Raw genomic sequence first — 21,675 nt, 5'->3', positions numbered from 1 at the left:
TTATTTTCTCTCTCTCTCTGTCTTTTTCTTTCGGTCTTTCTCCTTTACTTTCTCACCTTCATTCTGTCTTTCTTTCTATATCTCCCTCTTCATTTCTCTCTTTCCCTTTCACTCTTTCTCTCCCTCTCTTTTTATCCTCTCATTTCCCTCAGTGTGTATCTCTTCCTCACTCTCCTCTCTTTCTCTGTCCCTCTCTTTTTTCTCTCCCTTTCTCTTCGTCTCGCTCTTTTTTCCTCACTTTATTTTCTCTCTCTCTCTCTTTCTTTCTGTCTCTCTCACTCTTCTTCCTTTTTCTCTCTTTCTCTCCTCTCTCTTTCACTCTCGCTTTCTCCTTGGTATTCTTCTAAAAACAGTACAGAACATTTTTACTAAACTCTAGAATAACTTGAAGATCATTTCTTCACATTTCAGAGTCAGAAATGTCTTAATGACATTGATAACAACCTTGTGAACATTGTTTTGAGATTAGACATGGCACTCCAGGATAAAGACGTGTGTTAAGACAGTAGTGCGATGAAAAATAGTGCAAACAAAACATGAGAATTTTTTTTTTTAAATACATTTTTTTCTACGCACAAGCAGAATCTTGTGTGCTTGTTTAGGGTAGTGATGGCCCTGGGGAAGAAAATCTCCCTGAGCCCAGTAAAGGAGAACTTGCAATTTCATAGGTGTTCATCTTACTGAAAGGTGGGGTGCGTCGTTTGAGGTGTTCTTAAAAAGTATATAATAAAATGTTTTCTCTATTAACTTTGTGTTAACAATGGCCAACTGAGTTCAAAGGGCCTTTATATTTTTTATTCCATTGCGCCTATTTGCTTTTATCTTTCTTTTATCATCTGTGTCACGCACGATTGTGGTTGTGTTTTTATGTTATTCTGGGATAAAAATGGTGAAAGTAAGAAAAGTACTGTTTCAAATACAGTGCAAATGCCAACACAAGCGCCATAAATGATGATAAAGGAAGAGTTTATTCAAGCGCATCCAAGAATTTCACACATTGCACGCGCAACAAAATGAGCTGCAATGATGATTTCAGCCAGAAGATGGCATCAGCTGTTCGAATATTTGAAAAGTTGTCGATCCCACCTTTCTAGCATCCCAGACTCTTTCTCTCTCTCTTCTTTTTTCTCTTTCATTCTCTCTTATTTCTATGTCTCTTTCTCTCTCTTTCTATTGCTCTCTCTTTTCTCTCTGTGTCTTTCTTTTACTTTCTGATTTTGACTCTATGGCTTTCTCTTTTCCCCTCTCTCTACTCTTTTTGCCTTTTACCATTATTATATTTTTTCTCTTTTTATTTGTTTATCTCTTTTATTTTCTCTCTTTGGCCACCTTACTATTTTTTCTTATTTTTTTCATTCTCTGTTTGCTCTTTCTTTCCCCTGTCTTTCTTTCTCTCTTCTCTTCCCCTTTCTTTTTCTCTCAGCCTGTCTCTTTCTTTCTCTCTCTCTCTCTCTTTATCTTCCTCATCTTTCTCTTCCCCCATCTTACCCACTCTTTCTATGCTCTTGTCCTCTCTTTTTCTTCTCTTTCTCTCTTTTGTCTCTTCTCTCTCTCTCTCTCTCTCTCTCTCTCTCTCTCTCCCTCTCCCTCTCTCTATCCCCCCCCCCCCTCTCTTGTGTTTCTTCCATCTAGGGCTCTCCCTTTTTCTCATTTTCTCTCCATTTCTTTTGTTATTTCTCTCTGTCTTTTCTCTTTTTTCCCTCTCCAACTGTCCCTCTTTCAATTCCTTTCTCTATTTCTCTTCTTTCTATTTCTCATTTTTCCCCTCACTCTATTTCCCTATTACCCTCTCCCTCTTAATTCTTTATTCCCTTCTTTCTCCCTTTATCTCTCTTATACTCTCTCTTGGACTCTCTCTTTCTCTATCTCTCTTTTCTTATCCCTCTCCCTTTGTTTGATTGTTTTTAACCTAGGAGTGCGGAAGAAGTTTCAAGAATTTTCTTTCTACCATGCGGCCCCTGACTCAAATTAGAACACCCCCAACATGACCTACCCACTTGTCCAATTGATCTTGCATGCAAGACACACTCGATAATCAAAACAAGAAAACCAAATCCCAATCCATGGCAACCAAAAATACAAACATTCTGAATTTAGAGAAATAAATCGCGTGTTCATTTGACACCAATTGGAATTTTTCACGGTTTTTTGAAAGTTTTTTTTCTGGATTGGGCGTGGTTTCAGTTTGACAGACATGCCTAAGGGGGCGGGATTTTTTTTCTCAATGAAGTACTTATTGGAATATTCGGCTCTTTTTGGAGAACAGGCGTTTTCGGCCCGGCTCGCTCAAAAGAGTCGGTTTTTTCTACTTGGCTCGCTCAAAAGAGTCAACTCTTTTGGCTCTCAATTGGCTCTTCAGGTTGTTTTCGTTGCTTTAATCCATACGGCCGCGTATCCAATTATTACCAACTCAAAATACATTTTTAAAGCACTTTTCAGACACCGAAGTACAATTCAATATGCTGTATAAAAACATTAAATGTACAATTAAAAAAACACCAGTTTAGGGTGTCCCCCGCCCACTGCTCGTAGAAAAAAACAAAACAAGCAACAAAAAACAAGCAACATAAAAAGGGAGAAAAACAGGAAAAAAGGTAGAAAGGTAGAAAGGTAGAAAAATGACTCAAAATAGGGGGAAAAGGAGAAAGAAAAGACAGCAAAAATAGATGAATCAGAAGCTAGGGAAGGAAGAAGCAAGGAAAAAGAAGAAAAAGGGAAGAAACAGATAAAAAGATAAGAGAAGCATAAATAAAAAGAGAGAAAAACATGAAAAAAGCTAGAAAAATAAAGGAAAAAGGCTAAAAAAGACAGGGTTTTTTTGGGGTGGGGGGGCTTCTTCCCTGTAATCAGCAACGGTGTAATCCCTGAAAGAAACTGCATACAGTGGGACCACTCTACTTATAGATTCAGGTTACAAAGTACAAAAGCGTTTCATGATACAAAGTCAAAAATTAAGGCAGTACAGGCTGCCATTTGCTGCTCCTGGCATATGCGTGGATCCAGCATACTCTTCATGTCCCCCCTGTAAACAGTTTACTGTATGGTATCATTCACAATGGACTCCACGAAAAACATGCAGACGAGTGGACAAGGAGAAAAGAGGAGGAAGAGACTTTTTCTGTCCATCGAAATAAAGCAAGAGATAATTCAAGGTATAAAAACACACACCACGGTGCCGGGGGAATTCATAAACAACAAGGAGGAGGATGCAGCCATCATTTCATCTGCCCAAATAAAAGACATTTTGGTAAAATTCCACTAAGTCTCAGAATTTTTGGAAAGGAATCATTCATAAAAATTGTCGACAGGTTGGGCTTTCGCTCATTCGGAAGATGTTTGCTTCTCACAATTTCGAAGGGATTGGCAAAAGCCGACGAAAGCAGACGTCTTTGGATCAGTTTTTCAAGAAACCATGGGAAAAGGTAAATTATCATTATTAGTTTTTTCAAAATTTCCTCTATTCTTTTTTTTACTTTATGGGCCCCTTATTTTATATTTATTGTGCCGTACTCTGATTTCGTTATGCATTTTTTTCATGTCCGGAGGCTCTTTTATGATTTATAAAAAAATATATACCATACTTTTGCCAAGCTTGGAATGAGTGACCGCATTTACATTCAAAAAGCGTCTCGACATACAAATGTTTCAGAACAAATTCAATTCGTAAGTTGAGGTACCACTGTATTGACCAATCACAACACAGGTGGGAAAAACATCTCTAGAGGAACTGGCTCTTGATCCGAGAGGAGCTAGCTCCTGTGGGTCACCTCTAAGAGTCGGCCTTTTCAGCCGCTTTGTTCGCGAACGACATGACGCTACAAAAATGCAGCGCGGGTTTACAGTCTGGGCTGCTTCTGTCATTCACGCGCATGCACGCACGCGCACACACGCGAAAGGTCCATCCGGAGGAGGACACCAAGCCCTCGCTCCTCTCCCAGCCGAAGATGGCAACACCTTTCTCGGCCACTTCGGGAGCAGTTGCCGCAGGGACGCGTCGGTGACGGTGAAGAGCAAGGTAGACGCCGCCAACTTTTCTTTTTCCCTCATGCTCGTTGTCGTTGTGTGACCTTTTTTTGACAGACGTATTGTGTCTTTTTTATGTCTCTATTTGTTGACTTCACGTCAAATTTGAGTTGATTTACGCGGGATTAACGCCCTTTAAGTCACGTTCGCTCATTGAGAGTCAACTGATTGATGACTTTAAAGACTTTCATTTCGAGTTGTGATGACGGCAAACATGACGAAAGAATGCCCTGTTAATTTCGGGCTGTTCTTGTCACTTTTACGATTTTAAAGAGGATTTGCCTCTGTCAAATATCCCTTGTGGGTTGTCACAATGTCAGGTGCCGAGTACTTTTTGTTTTTGTGTTTTTTTTCCCTCCCCGTAACAATAGAAAAAAACAAGCTTGCGAAAAATGAGAAATTAACATACATTTCCGAATGCACGACCTAAAATATGAGGCATTGAGTGAGTGTTTGGGCTGCATGACTTTAATCCCTTCAGTGTTCGGTCCACCCGCTAACAAAACTAAATGAAGGGGAAGCAGGAATTGAGGCCGGTGTTCTTAAAACCAGGAACAAGGTAACAAACGAGTGGTCACAAAAAAAATTAAACCAAACCTCATATGACCTCATACGATCCAAACCAGAAACATGGACCAAACCGGAAACGGACACGTAAGGAACAAAGTCACAACCAAACACTCTGGCAGTAAACTACAAACAAACAAAAACACAACAACCCGACGTGGTAGAGGAAATACAAATGCGGACAAAACCAAACCAGAAACAATGACCAAACCGGAAATGGACACACAAGGAACAAAATAACAAAACAACCTCCCCCCAACCAGAAATAATGAAATAAAAGACAAGTATAAAGTGGAATTGAAATTGACTTTCTTTCCATTTTGATGATGGCAAATATGACAAAAGATCGTCATGGTATTTTTTTCGGTGTACTTTGCTTTATTTTTAAAGGATTGTTTTTCTTTTAACTACTGTCTCTTGTGGGTTGTCACTGCACCCCAACTGAAATCTGCCAAGTACCTTTTTATATTTGATTTCCCCCCATAAGATGATAAACACAAGTTTGAGGAAAAATGAACAAATATCTGAATGAATTTCCTAAAATAAGGGAAATGACTCAGGTGAGGCATTATGTTAGTGGTTTGGATGCATGACTTTAAGGTCCGCAATGTTATGTATACTGCAGGTGTGCTCTAAAACAGGGACACTATTTAATAACAAAACCAGGAACAAAGCAACAAGTGGTCACAAAAGGACTAAATGTCCAAGCAAAATCAAACCTGACATGGTCCAAACCAGACACAAAGACCAAACCGGAAATAGGGGTGCAAGGAACACGGTAACAAACAAGGCGTCACAGAACTACTAACTGTCAAAACAAGAACCCAGAAACAAAAAACAAAAAAAACTGTCGCGGCAGCGGAAATACCAATGCACAAAGTAACAAGCAAAAAACATCATTAAAAAAAAACTTTCCAAACCGGTAATGGAAAACAAAACCCAAATCTGATGTAGCAACTACCGTGAAAATGGAAACGACCCCTCCGGCACATGTTGTCCAAAATGCCCCAAGTTATTAGGGACTAAATTTGGACTTTAATGTCTTTGGTTTCCCATTGTACACTTCAAGGAGTCACCATTTTGCAGGAAATCTATCAGGATGAACTGTTAGAAATGACATTGAGAAGATGCTAAAGATCGATCCAAAATATGTTTTTCGTTTGTAAAAATGAAGAGACCACTTTAAATGACTTTCTAAGGCAGGGGTGGCCCAACCGGTCCTCGAGAGCCGCATGTCCTCCATGTTTTAGAGGTTTCTTTGCTCCAACACAAATGATGCCAATTTTCAGCTTGTGAGCAAGTTTTGTGAGAGCTTGATAATGAACCAGCTGATTGGATTTACCTGTATTGGAGCAGAGAAACTCCAAACACATGCAGGACATGCGGCTCTCGAGGACTGGGTTGGTTGGCCACCCCTGTTCTACGGACTGAATGAAGTAAACGCGATGATGACTATCTTGTTAAGGTCCTACCTACCCTGCAGATACAAATGTGTTGCAAAAATGAGATAGATAGATAGATGGACAGATACCTTATTCAAACCCGTGGGGAAATTTACACTTCCAGCAGTATCCTTGTCTCATCTCATCAGCTACACCGCTTATCCTCAGTAGGGTCGCGGGGGTGCTGGAGCCCATCCCAGCAATCATCGGGCAGTGGGCAGGGGACACCCTGAACTGGTTGCCAGCCATTCGCAGGGCACACGGGGACAGACAACTCACTCGCTCATTCATACCTAGGGACAATTTGGACCGGCCAATTCACCTGAAATGCATGTTTTTGGAATGTGGGAGGAAGCCAGAGTGCCCGGTGGAAACCCACGCACGCACGGGGATAACATACAAACTCCGCACAGGAAGTCTGGAGCTGGATTTGAACCCACGCAGGAGGTTCCCAAGACATGAACTGTGCCGCACATGCGCTAACCACTGCTCCGCCGTGCTGCCCGGCAGTATCCTTGTGTTAAAATAAAATAAAGATATATATAATACAAATGCCATGTTCCATCTGAAAGATGTCCTTTTGGAGTAAGTAGAAAAATTCAAAATGAAAACATGTCTCAAAATGACATTTTGTGACTCTATTTCGACCAAACTTATTGATATTGATGACTATTTTTTTGAATAAACTTGTTCCATATTAGATGGACTGAACAAACCCCAATTTTAGACATCTACTTTTCGACAAAATCATAGAGATCCGATTAGGTTCAGCCAAAACACCAAAGTCCCAAAGTCGACCGATGTTTGGCATTAGCCCAACTTGCAAAAACTGGTCGAAAAGACGTTGAAAAAAATGGCAAGGTTCCGTCCAAAAGACGTCTTATTTGGTAGAAAAATCGACTTTTTGTGACTCGATTTGGACCACATTGGGTCGTGTAAACTCAACGACTATTTTTGGGTCTTTAGCTTTTACCCAGCTATCACCAACTGGTTGTAAAATGTTTAAAAGACACAAAGGTTCTGTCCAAAACACGTCTTGATTTGGTTAAAAAGTGAAAGTAGAAAACTTATAGCTGTAGTTCAAGATGTTAGTTTAAAAGACGACTTTTAGGTCATAAATTTGAAACACTGTATGTTTTTAGATGTAATTTGATCCACATTGGATTGGCTAAAAATAGCCCAATTTTGGTTGTGTGTTTTATTCCTTCCATCCATTCCCTGCACCGCTTATCCTCAGTAGGGTCGCGGGAGTGCTGGAGCCAATCCCAGCCATCTTTGGGCAATGAGCAGGGCACACCCTAAACTGGTTGTCAGCTGTTTTATTTTATTAACTAAATTATTTAGCCCTAACTAGATTTAGCCCAAAATTCACCATGCCAAAGATGCCCAGTATTGGTGGTTGAACTCCTACCCACTCTCAAACTGGTTCTAAAAACACTTCAACTAATCCATGGTTGTGTTCAAAATAGGTTTTTGTTTGTTCAAAAGGAGAACCTTGAAGAAACGTTGAAAAAAAATAACTGCCAGGCTTAAATTTGGACCACATTGGAGAAGGTTAAGATAGGTTAGATACGTTTGGACTTGATTTGGTCCCCATTGGATTGCCTAAACACAACCCAATAATAAATATTTTGTTCTGCCTAAATCAGGCGGGTTCCACTATTTCACCTCAGGGCCATACAGTAGTAAAAAATAATTTACTTGTCTGGCTCCCGTGAGTTTAAAGGGAGGCAAAAAGAATGAAACAAAGAAAGGGAGGAAGAAAGAAAAACAAAGAGAGACAATAGAGAAGAGAAAAACTAAACAGAAATACAAAGAGGAAGAAAGAGTCCAAAAGAAAGACATAGAGAGAGCGAGAGAGAGATAAAAGAGATGGAAAAAGAAAGAGTGATTGAGAGAGCAAAAAATGCAGCTCCAGTGGTTTTGGGGGTGGCTTTATTTAAAACCGCAGCTTATATATTTTCACGTTTTTTTTTCCCTCCTGAGCTTGTTTTAGCCTAATCCCTGGGGCCGGATTCCTTTTGCCGGCGAGCCTAGATCGGCCCGCTGGTTGCGTATTCGACACCCATTTCCCAGATGATACAAACTTGACGCAATTTAACCCAAAATCCAATCCCCAAAAGGCGTCCGATCTACAATTACAAAACGATGTAAGAAAATATTCGTACAGCAGTTTTCAGGCAACTCTATACCTCTGTAAAAAATAATCAATCTAAAACAAGAAAATAACATCCCCTCCTTTCCCAAGAATGCGAAATACACACACATACAATAGTTAAGATGAAATAAATAAGTACAAAAACCATTATGGTAAGGCACAGCCTAAGTGGAATTGTCTTCTTTGTCATTGATAACAACATAGTGCACATTGTTTACAACAAGATTAGACAAGGCACTCAAGGATAATCACGTTATAAAGACTTAAAGGGGCAGTGTTTAATATTTACTGCCTCCTACTGGTACAAAGACTTTCATTTCTAATCTGTGTTTCTTTTACTCAGTGGTTTCCACGCTTAGTTCGCCGCCATGTTTGTCCGGCATCCAGCTGCAACGCTTGCATTTTCCAACGCAGTGCCATCTAGTGGTCAAATATTACACCCTGTGTCTTTAAAAAAGATGAAAAAAATCAGTATGAATGTGCAAAACTATATAAGAGAAAGAAACCGTTGGATATAAAGCTCCTATTTGTCACTGCCCGTAGTCTCTGTAACATCAAAGGTGTCACTGCTTAGAATTAATTTTAATAAAAAATGAAATAAAATGAAATGGCACGATAACGTTATCGCTGATATTATTACACGTCACAATCCTTACATTTTCTTGTTCATGTTTAGCGCCACCCCCGACTTGCTGTTTGATTTGATCTAAAGATCCAGGTACTAAGGCTGCAACAAACAATCGATTTAGCTGTTGATGCATTTTATTGATTAATCAGTTGGTCTCCTAGGGGTGGGTGATCCTCAGGAATTTTGGTATCGATCCAAATAAACACATGGTTGTATCGATACGACTTACGATGTCAATATGATGTATTAATTGAACCACCCCCTTGATTTAGTTTATAATTACGATAAACACTGCACAACGATTTTAAGCACTGAAAGTGTTTTTTTGTTTTTGTTTTTTTATTAAAAAAATGACATTACAAACTTTAACAGTATTTAAAAAAAAATCTTCTATTAAAACTGTTTCCGAAAAAAAGCCAAGAGACTCGAGCCATAAAGCAGCAATGGCACAAAAATACAAATTCTGTATAACTATGTCGAATGGGGAACTAAAATACCTTTATTTGCACAAGATCTTAAACTAACGTGAGCATTGCAAATTAAGTGTCAACTCTCTTTCTTTGGCATTGGCTTTACAGTTTTTTGCTCACGAACCGTAACCTGTTTACACTTTGGTTTGCAGCCCGTTGCTCTTTGTAGGGTGAGATTTCTTTCATGATTATGTAAATTTCTGGTCTTACTATAGTAAAAGACCACTTTACTTTAGCTTCTGATATGGGTGAGTGTGAAAATTTGGCCCTTTCTTCTGCCTGGCAGGCAGAATGCGGCAGCAGGCCAGGTAGGGAGAGGTGCTAAAAGTCTGGCTGTCAGTCACTCAATCAGAGATAAACATGGAGGATGGCCATGGGTGCTGGGTGAGAGAGAGAAAGGCTGCGCTACATACATAAAGAAGCGCGTTGACCAAATTTGTGGAGGAATTAAGTATCCATTTCAGGACTATAGCATCGAACCGATACAAGTACTTGCTTATCATCAATATTTGGATCAATCATCCCAACTCTACTACTGTTGAAAACATTGCATATGCAGCTGTGCTTAATGTTGTGTCCAGTAAGCGTGAAGATTGGTGCAGTTTGGTTCTGAACCACTTCCTTCCTTAAACACTCACACGATTTCTATTGCGATAACATCACCGTTGCCAAACACCCCTGCGCAAACACTTGATTTCATTTCTTCTCTTGCACACTCTTCAAGTGTATGATACTATTCGAAGGTATTCCCAAATTGATGTTTTTTTTCAACTAGGCACAGAACATGTAGTGTTTCTCGCTATGGTTATGCAAGTATGTTGCTAAATATTCCAATTGTTGGGTGACTAGTCCCAAAACTTGCCGATATGGCTTGTTACCTCTAGAGTTGTGACGTCATTGAAGGAACTTAACAATTTCAAAATGGCAAATCCCATTGACAAAACATGCGAGTCCAGCTCCAAAACAGGCCGTGCTTTTAGTAAACAGCGGTTGCATAGATCTATTTTCTGCCTGTAGAAATCGGAACTTGGCTTACCTTGTTGCTAGGCGGCTTGTGACTGTTTTGTCAGAGTTGCATGCTTCAACCTCCAAACTGCGTGGAGTAATTTAACCTGCAACCGTTGCAGTTTGCCTTCGCATCCGTTCCAGTAGGCCATTGTGGCTTTTCGTGTGTGTTTTTTGCCGCATGTGTCGCGATCGGTATATTTTGTCCGGTTAGTGTCAGGACTGCCAGGGGCTTTCCTATTGTGTTTGCTCCCTGTAGCCGCTCATTGGCTGCCCACTGTGTGTTGTTTAGCCAGGTGGCCTAGCATACGCGCCATTTTGCCTTGTTGGTTCCCGGTTAGCCGTGCTGCTCACTCCCTGTTTTTGGGTCAAGACAGCCTTGCGGTTTTCCACCGGAGCTGTCAAGGCATTGTCCCCTAAAACTACCAAAACCTTGCTTAAAACACTCATAACTTCTTCGACTAATTATAAAGCGTAAACCAGTATGGTGAGTTGCTTGCTGTGTTACTGTGATGATGTCACACTTCAGGAAATCAAAGATGAGACGGGCTGTCTTTGAAATGCCTTATCTCTGATAATAATTAGAGCATACTGATAAAATATATATAGATTTTATGCAGATTTAATGCAAAAACTATGCTCTATCTCATTACATCTTGCATGTTTAAGAATTTCAAAATGGCTTTTAAATAGTAAGGTTTAATTGTGTTTTAGTTGTCATGAAGAGCAACCACTCAGACTTAAAGGGACAGTGTGTCATATTTATTGCCTCCTAGTGGTACAAAAACTTTCATTCCGTAAAAAAAACAGCTGTTTATTTAAATACTTGGCAAAAACACCTCAACTATCATACCAATGTAAATTTTTATAAACAGTCATCCAGCCGTCCATCCATTTTCTTATGCTTATTCGGGATTGGGTCGCGGGTGCAGCGGCTTTGGCAGGGAAGCCAGGACCTCCCTATCCCCAACCACTTCATCCAGCTCATATGACAAGATCCCAAGGTGTTCCCAGGACATCCTAGAGACGTAGTCTCTCCAGCGTGTTCTGGGTCGCCTGCGGAGCGTCCTGCCTGTGAGACATGCCGGGAACACCTCCCAGAGGAGCCGTACAGGAGGCATCCTTATCTATCAATGGCCAAGCCACTACAACTCGCTGCGGAGAAGCAGCGGCTCTACACAAAGTCCCTCCCGACTGAGCTTTTCACCCTATCTCTAAGCCAAACCACTTGTATCCAATTGTGTTCTTTAGGTCATGACCACAGGTGATAGGAAGGTAGACCGACCCATAAATGGACCTGGACGGACCGTACAGGGTTTGCATGACGATAGGTCTAGAAATTTGTATTCCTTTTACATAGTTGTATCCCTACCCAAGGTCGCTGCCATGTTTGTCCGGCAACTTGCTGCTATGTTGTGCTCTTTGGCACTGGTTTTAGACAAATCAGTGAAATCTTACGTTCAAATTACACACTGGGTCTTTAATGTTCAGTTTTTATTTTCCGGTAAGCATTAATTGCAAAATATAGTCCTAGTAGTGTGAAAAAGGAACAAGACTTTGCGACGGCAAGATTGTTGTTGCTGTCAACGGGATACCATTTCAGTTATTACATATATTTATTGTGGATTTTGAGTACAGTATTGTGTGTTGTTGACTTTGCAGCATCCATTGCAGTCTGATCATCCTCAAGGGGGGATTTCCTCATGTGCGACCCCTCCTCAAGGTTTCTTTGTGACGCCCTTAATCACAAGGAGTCTCAAAGGGCTGCACCGACCACAGACACAGAATGTCAACGCCTAATGTGTAGCTTTGCTGAGGTTTTTTGAGAGTTCCATTGCCATCATGTAGTTTTCAGATCAGGAGATGGTCTCTGCAGCCCTTAGAGACATTTTGTAATTAGGGCTTTACCAAATGTTAACTGTGGTCACCAAACGTTTTGAGTTTTTTACTGATTAGCATGAAGCGCTACCATTTTTATCTGCATTCCTAAAATAACGTTTTTATTACAGTATTCCTACTATGTTATTAATATGGTTTTCATAGTTTACGGATCCCTTAACCACCTGGGTTGTAGGGGCAACAGTTCCTGTGGGGTGTCTTGGGCAAGTACAGCCTGGCGACGTCCAGGCCGGTTCTTTGGTTAGGGGTTTCCCACATGAAACACATAGTACTGGTGTCCATGGTCACCAGGAGAAGAATCCAATTTGGACTGTGATACAGCGCCTTCATCATCTAGTCGCTGCTGTTTTTCTGTATAAAGCGCCATCCCGCTCTTTAGAAATGAGCTGTACCTCCGCGTTTACAGGCAGCGGCGTGTGAAGTTACTGATACCAGATCCTAAATCACTGGGGGAAAACCTGTTATTGCCAGGTTGTAATTATTAGAAGTAATGTTAAAATGGACTTAGTCAACCACTTAAAACATGTGCTTTGTATAAAAGCACAGAATTATTTTAATGTCTAACCTTATTCTAAAATCGAATTTTGGTAGAATTTATCATGTTTTAATGACACTGACCATGTCAATGATTTTTCATGCTAGTGAGAAATCAAATTTCATAGAAAAATCCCAATGACCTTTTACTGGCGAGCTATTTTCAGAACCAGTCCGCGGGACAATCAAGTGTTCTTAGGGGGCTAGCGGGCAACACGTTGGTGACCCCTGCTCAAAAAGTCTACAAACCCCTGTCAAAGTTCCAGTTTTTAGTGGTAGGAAAAACAATGAGACAGAGATCCATAATTGAAAAGCACTTTTGCTTATAAATAGAAATACATTTGATAGAAGAATAAACTGATAAGAATGTGGTTGCATAAGTGCGCACACCCACTCATAACCGGTTCGGCTCTTTTGGAGTAATACAATAATCATTCAAAATTTCCAGTCTATGCTCAATGAAGTCAGCAGAAATATGCTGCACTTAAAAGGACATTGGTGGATTTCCTTTTATTCTAATAAGCCATTTTTTACACTCTGTAGTATCCATTTCTTGTCTATGGCTATCACCAACATTTTCATCTAGTGCCCTTCCGAGTTGACATCACAAATAATTTGGGGGGGAAAATTGCGCTCTTGAAGTGATTGACGGAAGGACAAACATGGTAACTTTTGTGCTTGGTAAATCATTGATTTGTTGTGTGTGTGTGCCTCCTTTCAATTGAATACATTCGCTGCACTTTAGGGCATCTGGCGGCATATTAGGTAATAATGAAACAGGGGGCAAGGGAGACGTATTCCAGGAAAAGTGGACTCGCTAAGGCCTTGTGGAGAGTAGAGAGGTTTTTTTAATGGCACTTGATAGGAGCATGTTGGCGAGCATGTGATTCCTTGTGGCCTTCTGTCCAGACGCCATCCACAGTGGTTGGCAACCTTTCCTATACCACAGAACTTGCGTTCTGCTGAAATGTTCTATCCTCTAGAGACGTCCTAATGTAGGCTAACCTGACACGGGTACTTTGTTTATAATCGAGTAAAACCAGTAACACTGAAACTAAAAATTCTTGCTTACAGAACTTTTACCGATGGTCTAGAATGAGGGTTGTCATGTATAATACAGTGCACGACACTGGCATAAAGTTTACTGCAGATGCATTGACGCGCGACACATAAAGCCTGTCTTTTGTAAGAAAATCCAAATTAAACAAGACTGTATAAACTGCGAAAATGATGGGTGGATGATAAAAAAAAGTCAACCAGACAGTAGCTCTGCTCGCCCCGAAGTTCAGAGTGGGCCGGGCTTGGACTCAGGCTTACGATCTTACCTCTAGGCTGAAAGAGGCGAACAAAACCCTTTTCTTGCTTGGAAAAAGGCTTGCTCGTTTTGGAGTGGTCCGACCTTTCGCTATGAAATCAACCCAACAGTATTATTTCCTTGTTTAACGTTTTTTCGGCGATCGCTTTTTGGCTGTGATCCCCCTAGTCATAGTTGGTGAAACTGGTGATGTTTCTCAAGGCCCTCAAAGCAATGTTTTTCAACCACTGTGCCAGTGCATCAGCACTGTAAATAATTGTCATACTGCGCCGTGGGAAATTATCCAGTTTGTGTCCCTGTGCGGTCCATTTTTCATTTGAATTTTCTTTTTACCGGCGATGCAACGGCTCCGACTGGTGATTTACCGCTGGGTTTTTTTTCAATGAAAGAAATGTCCCTTGGCTCAAAAAGGTTTAAAAGCAATGCTTTCAGATGCCAACTTGGAATCTGTTTGGCTAATCCGACGGATTGCTCGAAGACTGTTTTTACAGGCTAGGGCCTTCAGAATATTTTGTGAAGGCCTCCGGGTAGATTTCTGGCTTAAATGTGATTGCTTAAATTCGGAAATGGGAAAGAACACCTCTGAAAGCAGCACAACTAGGGAGAAACAATGAAAGGAAGCTAACAGACAATTTTGGAAAGGTTTAATACGTATTGATGATGATTCAGATATTTTTTTAGGCTTCCCTACCAACCACTCCGATGAAAAGGTTCTGTGTTTGTAGACTTAAAAGCAAAATTCACCATTTTTTTATTGTTTTCTGGGGTCGGTCGCCATTTTGAGAGTAATGTTAAAGGGACACTGTAATATTTGACCACCCATTGTGGCTTTATTGTGTATTTCAACCAAAAATGAGTGATACAAAGCACAAGGAAGATTACAAACTGCAGAGACTCAAACCCACAGGTTTCCTATATTTTGCCCAGCCTTCAAGTTTTTTTGTTTTTTGGAAGGGTACCTTTTAGCAGCAAGATGGCTTAAATATATCTAGTTTTCCTTCAGGTTAACCTCATGTTGCGCAAAATAAATACGAATTTATTGAACTAGGGATATAAAATATGCCCATATTGGTGCAATTTTTCTAATTACTCAAATCAATATGTATAAAATATATATATTTTTATTTATTTTTTATTTTAAGGATTTTTTATTTTATTTTATTTTTTACATCCTATGATGCGCTGAATAATGCACTGTGTCCCTTTAAGGGATGTTGTTATTGCTCTTTTCATTATTCTTTTCTGGGGTCGGCCATTTTGAGAGTTGATGTTGAAGGATTGTGACATCGATGTTTCCATTATATATTATTGTACTATGCTGAATTTAAATAAACCTTTTTAAGGATTCGGTTTGAAAACAAAACATGGATTTTGGTGTGCTTGGTGAATTACAGTTGGAAAAAAACAACAAGTGGCCCTTGGAACCAACTGTTCTACTATCTGGCGCTTAGGGGAAAAAGCTTGAACGCCTCATAAATCTAGATTAGGATTTCATGCAAAATTCTTTTCAATTAAAAAAATTAAATGACTCGGAAGAAAATACATTTACAAGATTTATCCATTTAATTTTTAATGAAAAAATATTTTTGTATGATTTAATTTAGATAAAAATATAGGTAGTACACTCTGATACAAAAATCCAACAATTTTCATCAGGATAGATTTTTTAAATTGCATTTTATAAACTGCTGTTCATATTTAAAGAGAGAAAAACATTGTTTTTGCAGGCGGACCCAAGTGAAGGGACGCAGGGATTGAGGCACAGGTGTTCAAAATAAGATTTAATAACAAGAACAAAGTAACGAGGAAACGGTCAAAAAGACAACCAAACTGTCCGATATAGTAGAAGTGGAAACTAGAAAACTAGAAGATGATGTTATTAATTATGACAGTATGCGGTCCAACGAGTCCTTATATATGGACGGGGTAATCACAACCAAGTGTGGCGAGATTAGGCATAGGTGTATCCGCACCCAGGTGGTCTTCCTTTGGGTGGTGTGTAAGATATTACCTCCCCCTCAAGACCCCGGATGCTAGACAGACCAAATGAACTCTAAAACGGTCAAAAACCATGGCGGCTACATGTTTTTGCAGGCATAAAAATCGCACTTTTACGAGATATTCACCATTTTTAACTCAAAAAGGGTGACCTACGTAAATTGTAGAGATCCAAGGAGAAAATGTTTAAAATGGGAAGGGGGTATTTGGAAATTTCCCAAAGAGTATCGGGCGTTTTAGTTCAGCGTTTGAAATAAAATTTGTGTAGTTCTGTATTAGTAAGTGTGTGTGTGTGTGTGTGTAATGCACACTAGATTTTCTCGTTAGCGGACTATTTTTATTCACAGTATCAGGGACAAATTTTAGAAACTGGAGAAAACCGAATATCGTCCTAACAGATGTAAAAAAAAAAAAAAAAAAAACAACGCAAAAAAAGCACAACAAGGGAAACCACTCATTGGTGTCTATGATGGTGAATCGGACTTTAAAGGACATGAAATGAATACATTGTAAATCTTTTATTGGTGTTTATAGTTGTGAGTAAATGATTTGAATCATGGCCACTTATATTCAACAACATTTGTCACTTTTAATGCTTAGTTTGAGCTGGGAAAAAGTCGTCAAGGAAAATGTTGTACTGATTTTTTTTTTTTTAAATGGAAAATTAGGGGTGCTTGTTTTACACAAATACAGTAAACCCTTCTAAACCCTTTTTATCCTTTTAAGCCCTGACCCATTTTCATGCCCGTTTCTGGTTTGGATATGTCATGTTTTATTTATTTTGTGCCCCCTTGTTTGTCATTTTGTTCTTAATTTTGTTATTAAATTATGTTGAGCACCACTGCTTCAGTTCTGTTTCCCTGCATTCGGGTCTTCACCTGCAAATAGTGGTAAATGTAACTTTAAAATCCTAACGCAATTTCACCAAACTACTGTTAGATCTTTTGTTTGTTTTTACTCTTTTCTATCTATCTACTTTGGTCATATCCCTCAAGGGGGGTTAACGAAAGCAAGACAAACGCATACACAAATGCATAGAAAAGAAAAAGGAAAAAGTAGCAAAAAACAAAAACATTTGACCATGGCCAACCCAAATGCCCAAACACCCAAACAAGCTAAGCACCTCGGTACCCAAGTTGGTCATGCCTTAGTCCCTCCAAATGAAACTGGGCACAAGAAAGCGGCCATGTCACTAGGGTCAGGGCGACACAACACACTCTCCTGTTCAACAGCAGGGCCGACAGCTTTCACTGGTTTACCCCTGCTGCATCATACAGGTGCCTTGCTGATCCCTTAGAACGCGTGCAAACATCCTACTATCCTTTCACAACACCTCTCCACTCATTCCTATCCAACAAGAACTCTAGCTTCCAGTAAATAAAAAAAACAATAGGGTTTATATACGTGTCTGTGGATAACCATTGAATCTACAGAATGTTTGATCCTCCCGCAGTATGAATTGACTTCATAATTTCGACACAGTAGGTTGGTTACATAAATTCAATCCAAATAAGGTGTCCTTGGTCCCATTCAGTAAAAACCTTTTCATTGAGCAAGCAACAAACACAAACTTCCCTGGTGGAAGAAACAACTTTGTGTATTGAACCCTGACACCTATTTGCTTGTAGAGAAAGTGCCGGAAGCGCTCACTTCAAACCTCCTGTGGATATTTTATGTTTGAGTTGCACAGGCACTGCAGATGTGTGGGTGTCTTGTTCCTCCCTCTTCTTCCGTCTCTCTCTTTAACTCTGCATTTTGAATATTTTTTTCCGCTTACTTTGGCTCAAGGACGTTATGTAATGCCGGTGAGAGTCTCATCTTCACGGGGGCCTCCGGAGAGAGCTTGGGGCCAGTTTTGCATACCTGGAAAACAACACCAAATTCAACTGCCGCTACCACCTCATTTGTTTCTTCTCTCCATTTATACGTTATTTATTCCAGATGACAGACATCCTTAATGTCTGAACAATTAACTTGTTGCCAATAGCATTAATTTAAGCATACATGCTAATAGTGCCAATGTAGGAAATGTATACAGTAATCCCTTGTTTTTCGCAGCGCTCCTCTGATAGACAAAACCTGTGAAGTAGAAACATTTACTATTAGATATCAGTAACGTATGATATACACGACTTTTACAAAAATAACTGCTATAGATGTACAAATAAAAACACTAAATTGGAGTTGAATGGTCCTTATTGTCATTAATACTCAATGTACAATTGTACAACCAAATTGGTGTAACAAAGGGATGTAGAGGGTGGCATCGGCAATCCTCTGTATGAGCCAGGTCTCCTTGATGATTAAATTACTATAGCCTGGATGTTTAATCCCCAGCTGAATGATAGTTTTTCAAAGTAATGCTTCACAATGTTTTAAAAAACAAAAAACGTTTTCATAACCTGTAATGTAAACACTGTGAGAAAGAAAATCAGAAAACATAGTGACCCTTCTGTATGGTAATTCCTCATTTATAATGTTACCAATTTTACACATTGAAATTAAATTCTATATTTATGTATATTTAACTGCTACTACTAACAATCATGTACTGGTTTCCCACAAGTTGTAGCTTAAGGTCATCCATGTGATGGGCATAGGATCTGGCGTTGGTGAGATACAGGCTTGGCAGGGGTGGCATGTTATCGAGCCGGAGCAATAAGCCAGACTTGCTGCACCACTATTGATTCCTCTCCCAGCGCCTCCTAATCTCTTCCCGGACCCAATAACAATCCACAGAGCACTCGCTGGTGATAAGCATTTCTTTAAACGTTCTCGGAGTTCGATTTAATTCATGGTTTTCATTTCAATGTAACGTGCTGCTAAAATACTTGCTGTACCCATGCTTCGCTGTTTTTTTGGCTGGGTGGACATATTGACGAGTGTGCCCACCCGCCCCGCCCCAGCTCACACACACACACACACACACAGCCTTATGCCCACGTGATAGTATTTTCTGTGTGTAAGTATCGAAACCTCAAAGATTAATTTGCGTTACAGCCTGGCATTACTGCATTCATATTCTATTTATTGTTTTTACTGGACTATAAGGCACACCTAAAAACCCCAAATTGGCCAGAAATTTTAAAGTGCACCTGGTGCGACTTGTATACCAACATACAGTATACATTTGCATTACTAGACGATGTTTTGCAGTATACTACCACGTTTGTGGAATTATTCATCATTGAAAAGAATCGCTGGGTTATTTTGGCCGTGGTTAATTAAAATAGTGCCAGGGAGCCACTAGGAAGAGCCAAAGAGCAGTATGACCGCATGCAGCTTCAGAGCCGCTTGAACATTAATTCAGATGTGTATTTATTTTGTTGTTATTTACCTGGGGTGCCTTGACACGAAACGTAGCTTAAGACACACCCAGAGGCCTAAAGTACATCTGTTTAAATTTTCATGAAAATCAGTTCAGCCGTTTCGGAGCCTGTATCATACAAACACGTACACACACTCTTATTGGGATTTGTATAATGGTCTAGACTAGATATGTGCATATTCACAGAGGCAGTTGCACAGAACATTATGCCCATGAATGCCGTAGATGGCTTTTGGGAAGAGGCTGTTCATTCTTTTAGTACTTGCTGGGATGCTCCTGTAGCACCTTCCAGAGGGCAGCAGGTCAAATCGCTGGGCACCTGGTTGTGACGTTTTCTTAATCATTTTATTGGGGTCCGCTAATGCACAGATTGGAGTAGATGTCCATCTGGGGTGGGAGAGGGCAAGCAATGATGAGCTGTACTGCTTTCACTGTCCTCTGCAGCCTTCCTCTGTCTGCCTCAGTGCAGCTCCCGTACCAGGTGGAAACACAGTAGGTCAGGCGACTCTCAATGGATGAGTGGTAGAAGGCCAACAGGAGGTTCCTGTCTAGGTTGTTCCACCTGAGGACTCTTAGGAAGTGTAGAAGCTGCTAGACCTTCTTTATAAAGGCTGTGATGTTTGCTCTCCAGGTGAGATCATCAGAGATTAGGACCCCTAAGGAACCTGAATGTGTTGATCCTTTCCACACACTCGCTGTTGACTGTCATCGATAATTAGTACCATTTAAAAAAAAAAAAAAAAATTGACAACCCCAACTCTTGATCAGCTGGACTACCAAGGGACACACACACACACACTAAAATGTATACCCCCAGCAAAACGTATTTGACACAACAGCTGTTCAGGGATGTTGTTGATCTTAACTGAGACAAAAATGTCACGCTGTTCACGTAACGAGAAAGTTAATGATCCAAACCATGATGATATTTTCAGTCCCATTTGGATAGGGTTCAGCAATGTGTTGTGTGTTTTTTTTTCAATAGGCCCCCTGATTGTATTGAGGCGCTTAATGAGTGATTAGCCACTCTCTTGGTAGAAAACATTTCATTTGAATAGACTGAAGTGGATGAAAATGGAGGGCCTCACACTGCATGAGAGCTAGAGGCAGGAATTGTGCTGTTAAGTTCTCTCCGTTATGTCATAATGGCCACCTTGAAATAAATTTGTCTCTTATAGGAAGTTACCATTTGTTGCTGATTTTGTTTCAAAGTACAAACAAAATTTACAGACTGACAGAACATAAAAAGGTCTCTTGTCGCCTTATTGAACAACTATATTGATTAAGTACACAATCCATTTTACTTGTAACGATACTTTGTCCCCATTAGGTTGACATTAGAGAGTAAAGCATTTACTTTCCGTTTGGCAACCCAAATTACTGAAAGATCCATTCAAAATTGGACCCAAACAAATAAATGTCTGTAGCCACAAAAAATTGAAAGTCTTATAAGGAGGTTAACACATACGGTATCTTTCTATGTTCATTGGAGCACATACAGAATAGTCCTGTTTGGCCTTTTACAGAAACCATACCGTTATCAAACATTTTTGAAATGTCGCTAGCGAACGTTAAAGAGCCGCATGTGGCTCCAAAACAAGTTTGGTGGATCGCGATGTCTGGATTTTTGCCTTTTTTGCCTCGGCCCTTGTGGCGTTTGTTGGTCCAGAGCTTTTGATGGCTTTTAGAGAAATTTAAAGTTGAAAGATTTGCTTAACATGATGTAGACTCGTCAAGATGTTTTGCGTATGTGATCAAATCAGACTGCAAAGATACTGAGGCACAAGCAGAAAAGAGGCAGGGCGACTGTTTAACCAATCAGAATGCAGGAAACTATTAAAATCCGCAAAGTAGCGAAACTTTGAGTAAACCACGATAAACCATATATGTATATAATACATATATATATTAGGGCTGGGAATCAATTAAAATAAACTAATTAGTCTGTTTTAAATGAATTAATCACGATTAATCGCTTTCATATTCTAGTACTTTATGTCAACACTGTTAATTCGCTGTAAACAAGTCGTAATATTTTAACAAAAACTCTTACCAAGTAAATGAAACTTGTATAAAGCTTGTGATGTCAAAGACAAATCTTCCATAATCAAAATATTCAAGTTCCTTATGTAAGCATAGTAGAACACCCATCTCTTGCGCCAAACGGATCCAAGGTTGTTTGTCGAGGTCCGCTGTCTGACTGTACCACCGCACCGGGGTGCTTAGCTTTCGAGTAATGCATCAGGGAAGAAATGCTCCGATGGTAAATAAATTCAGCTTTGCAAAGCATACATATAATTTCCGCCTT

The 21,675-nt window shown here is 39.9% G+C and overlaps 1 protein-coding gene across 3 annotated transcripts in view; it reads left to right on the top strand.

The window, feature by feature from the left end:
* Positions 1–3,861: 3,861 nt before the first annotated feature.
* adcy7 (adenylate cyclase 7) overlaps positions 3,862–21,675 on the top strand; it is a 105,133-nt gene continuing 87,319 nt past the window's right edge. For all 3 annotated transcript variants that reach the window (XM_088333929.1, XM_088333930.1, XM_088333928.1), the window contains exon 1: positions 3,862–4,015. The gene's annotated coding sequence lies outside the window, so the exon portion shown is untranslated. The remainder of the gene's footprint in view (positions 4,016–21,675) is intronic.

The sequence above is a fragment of the Urocampus carinirostris genome, chromosome 4 (genome assembly GCF_059441175.1).
Source record: "Urocampus carinirostris isolate Australia breed hairy pipefish chromosome 4, RoL_Ucar_1.0, whole genome shotgun sequence".
In the NCBI taxonomy this organism is placed as follows: domain Eukaryota; kingdom Metazoa; phylum Chordata; class Actinopteri; order Syngnathiformes; family Syngnathidae; genus Urocampus; species Urocampus carinirostris.
The sequence above is the reverse complement of the archived record's forward strand: the minus strand, read 5'-3'. Positions and strand labels throughout refer to the sequence as shown.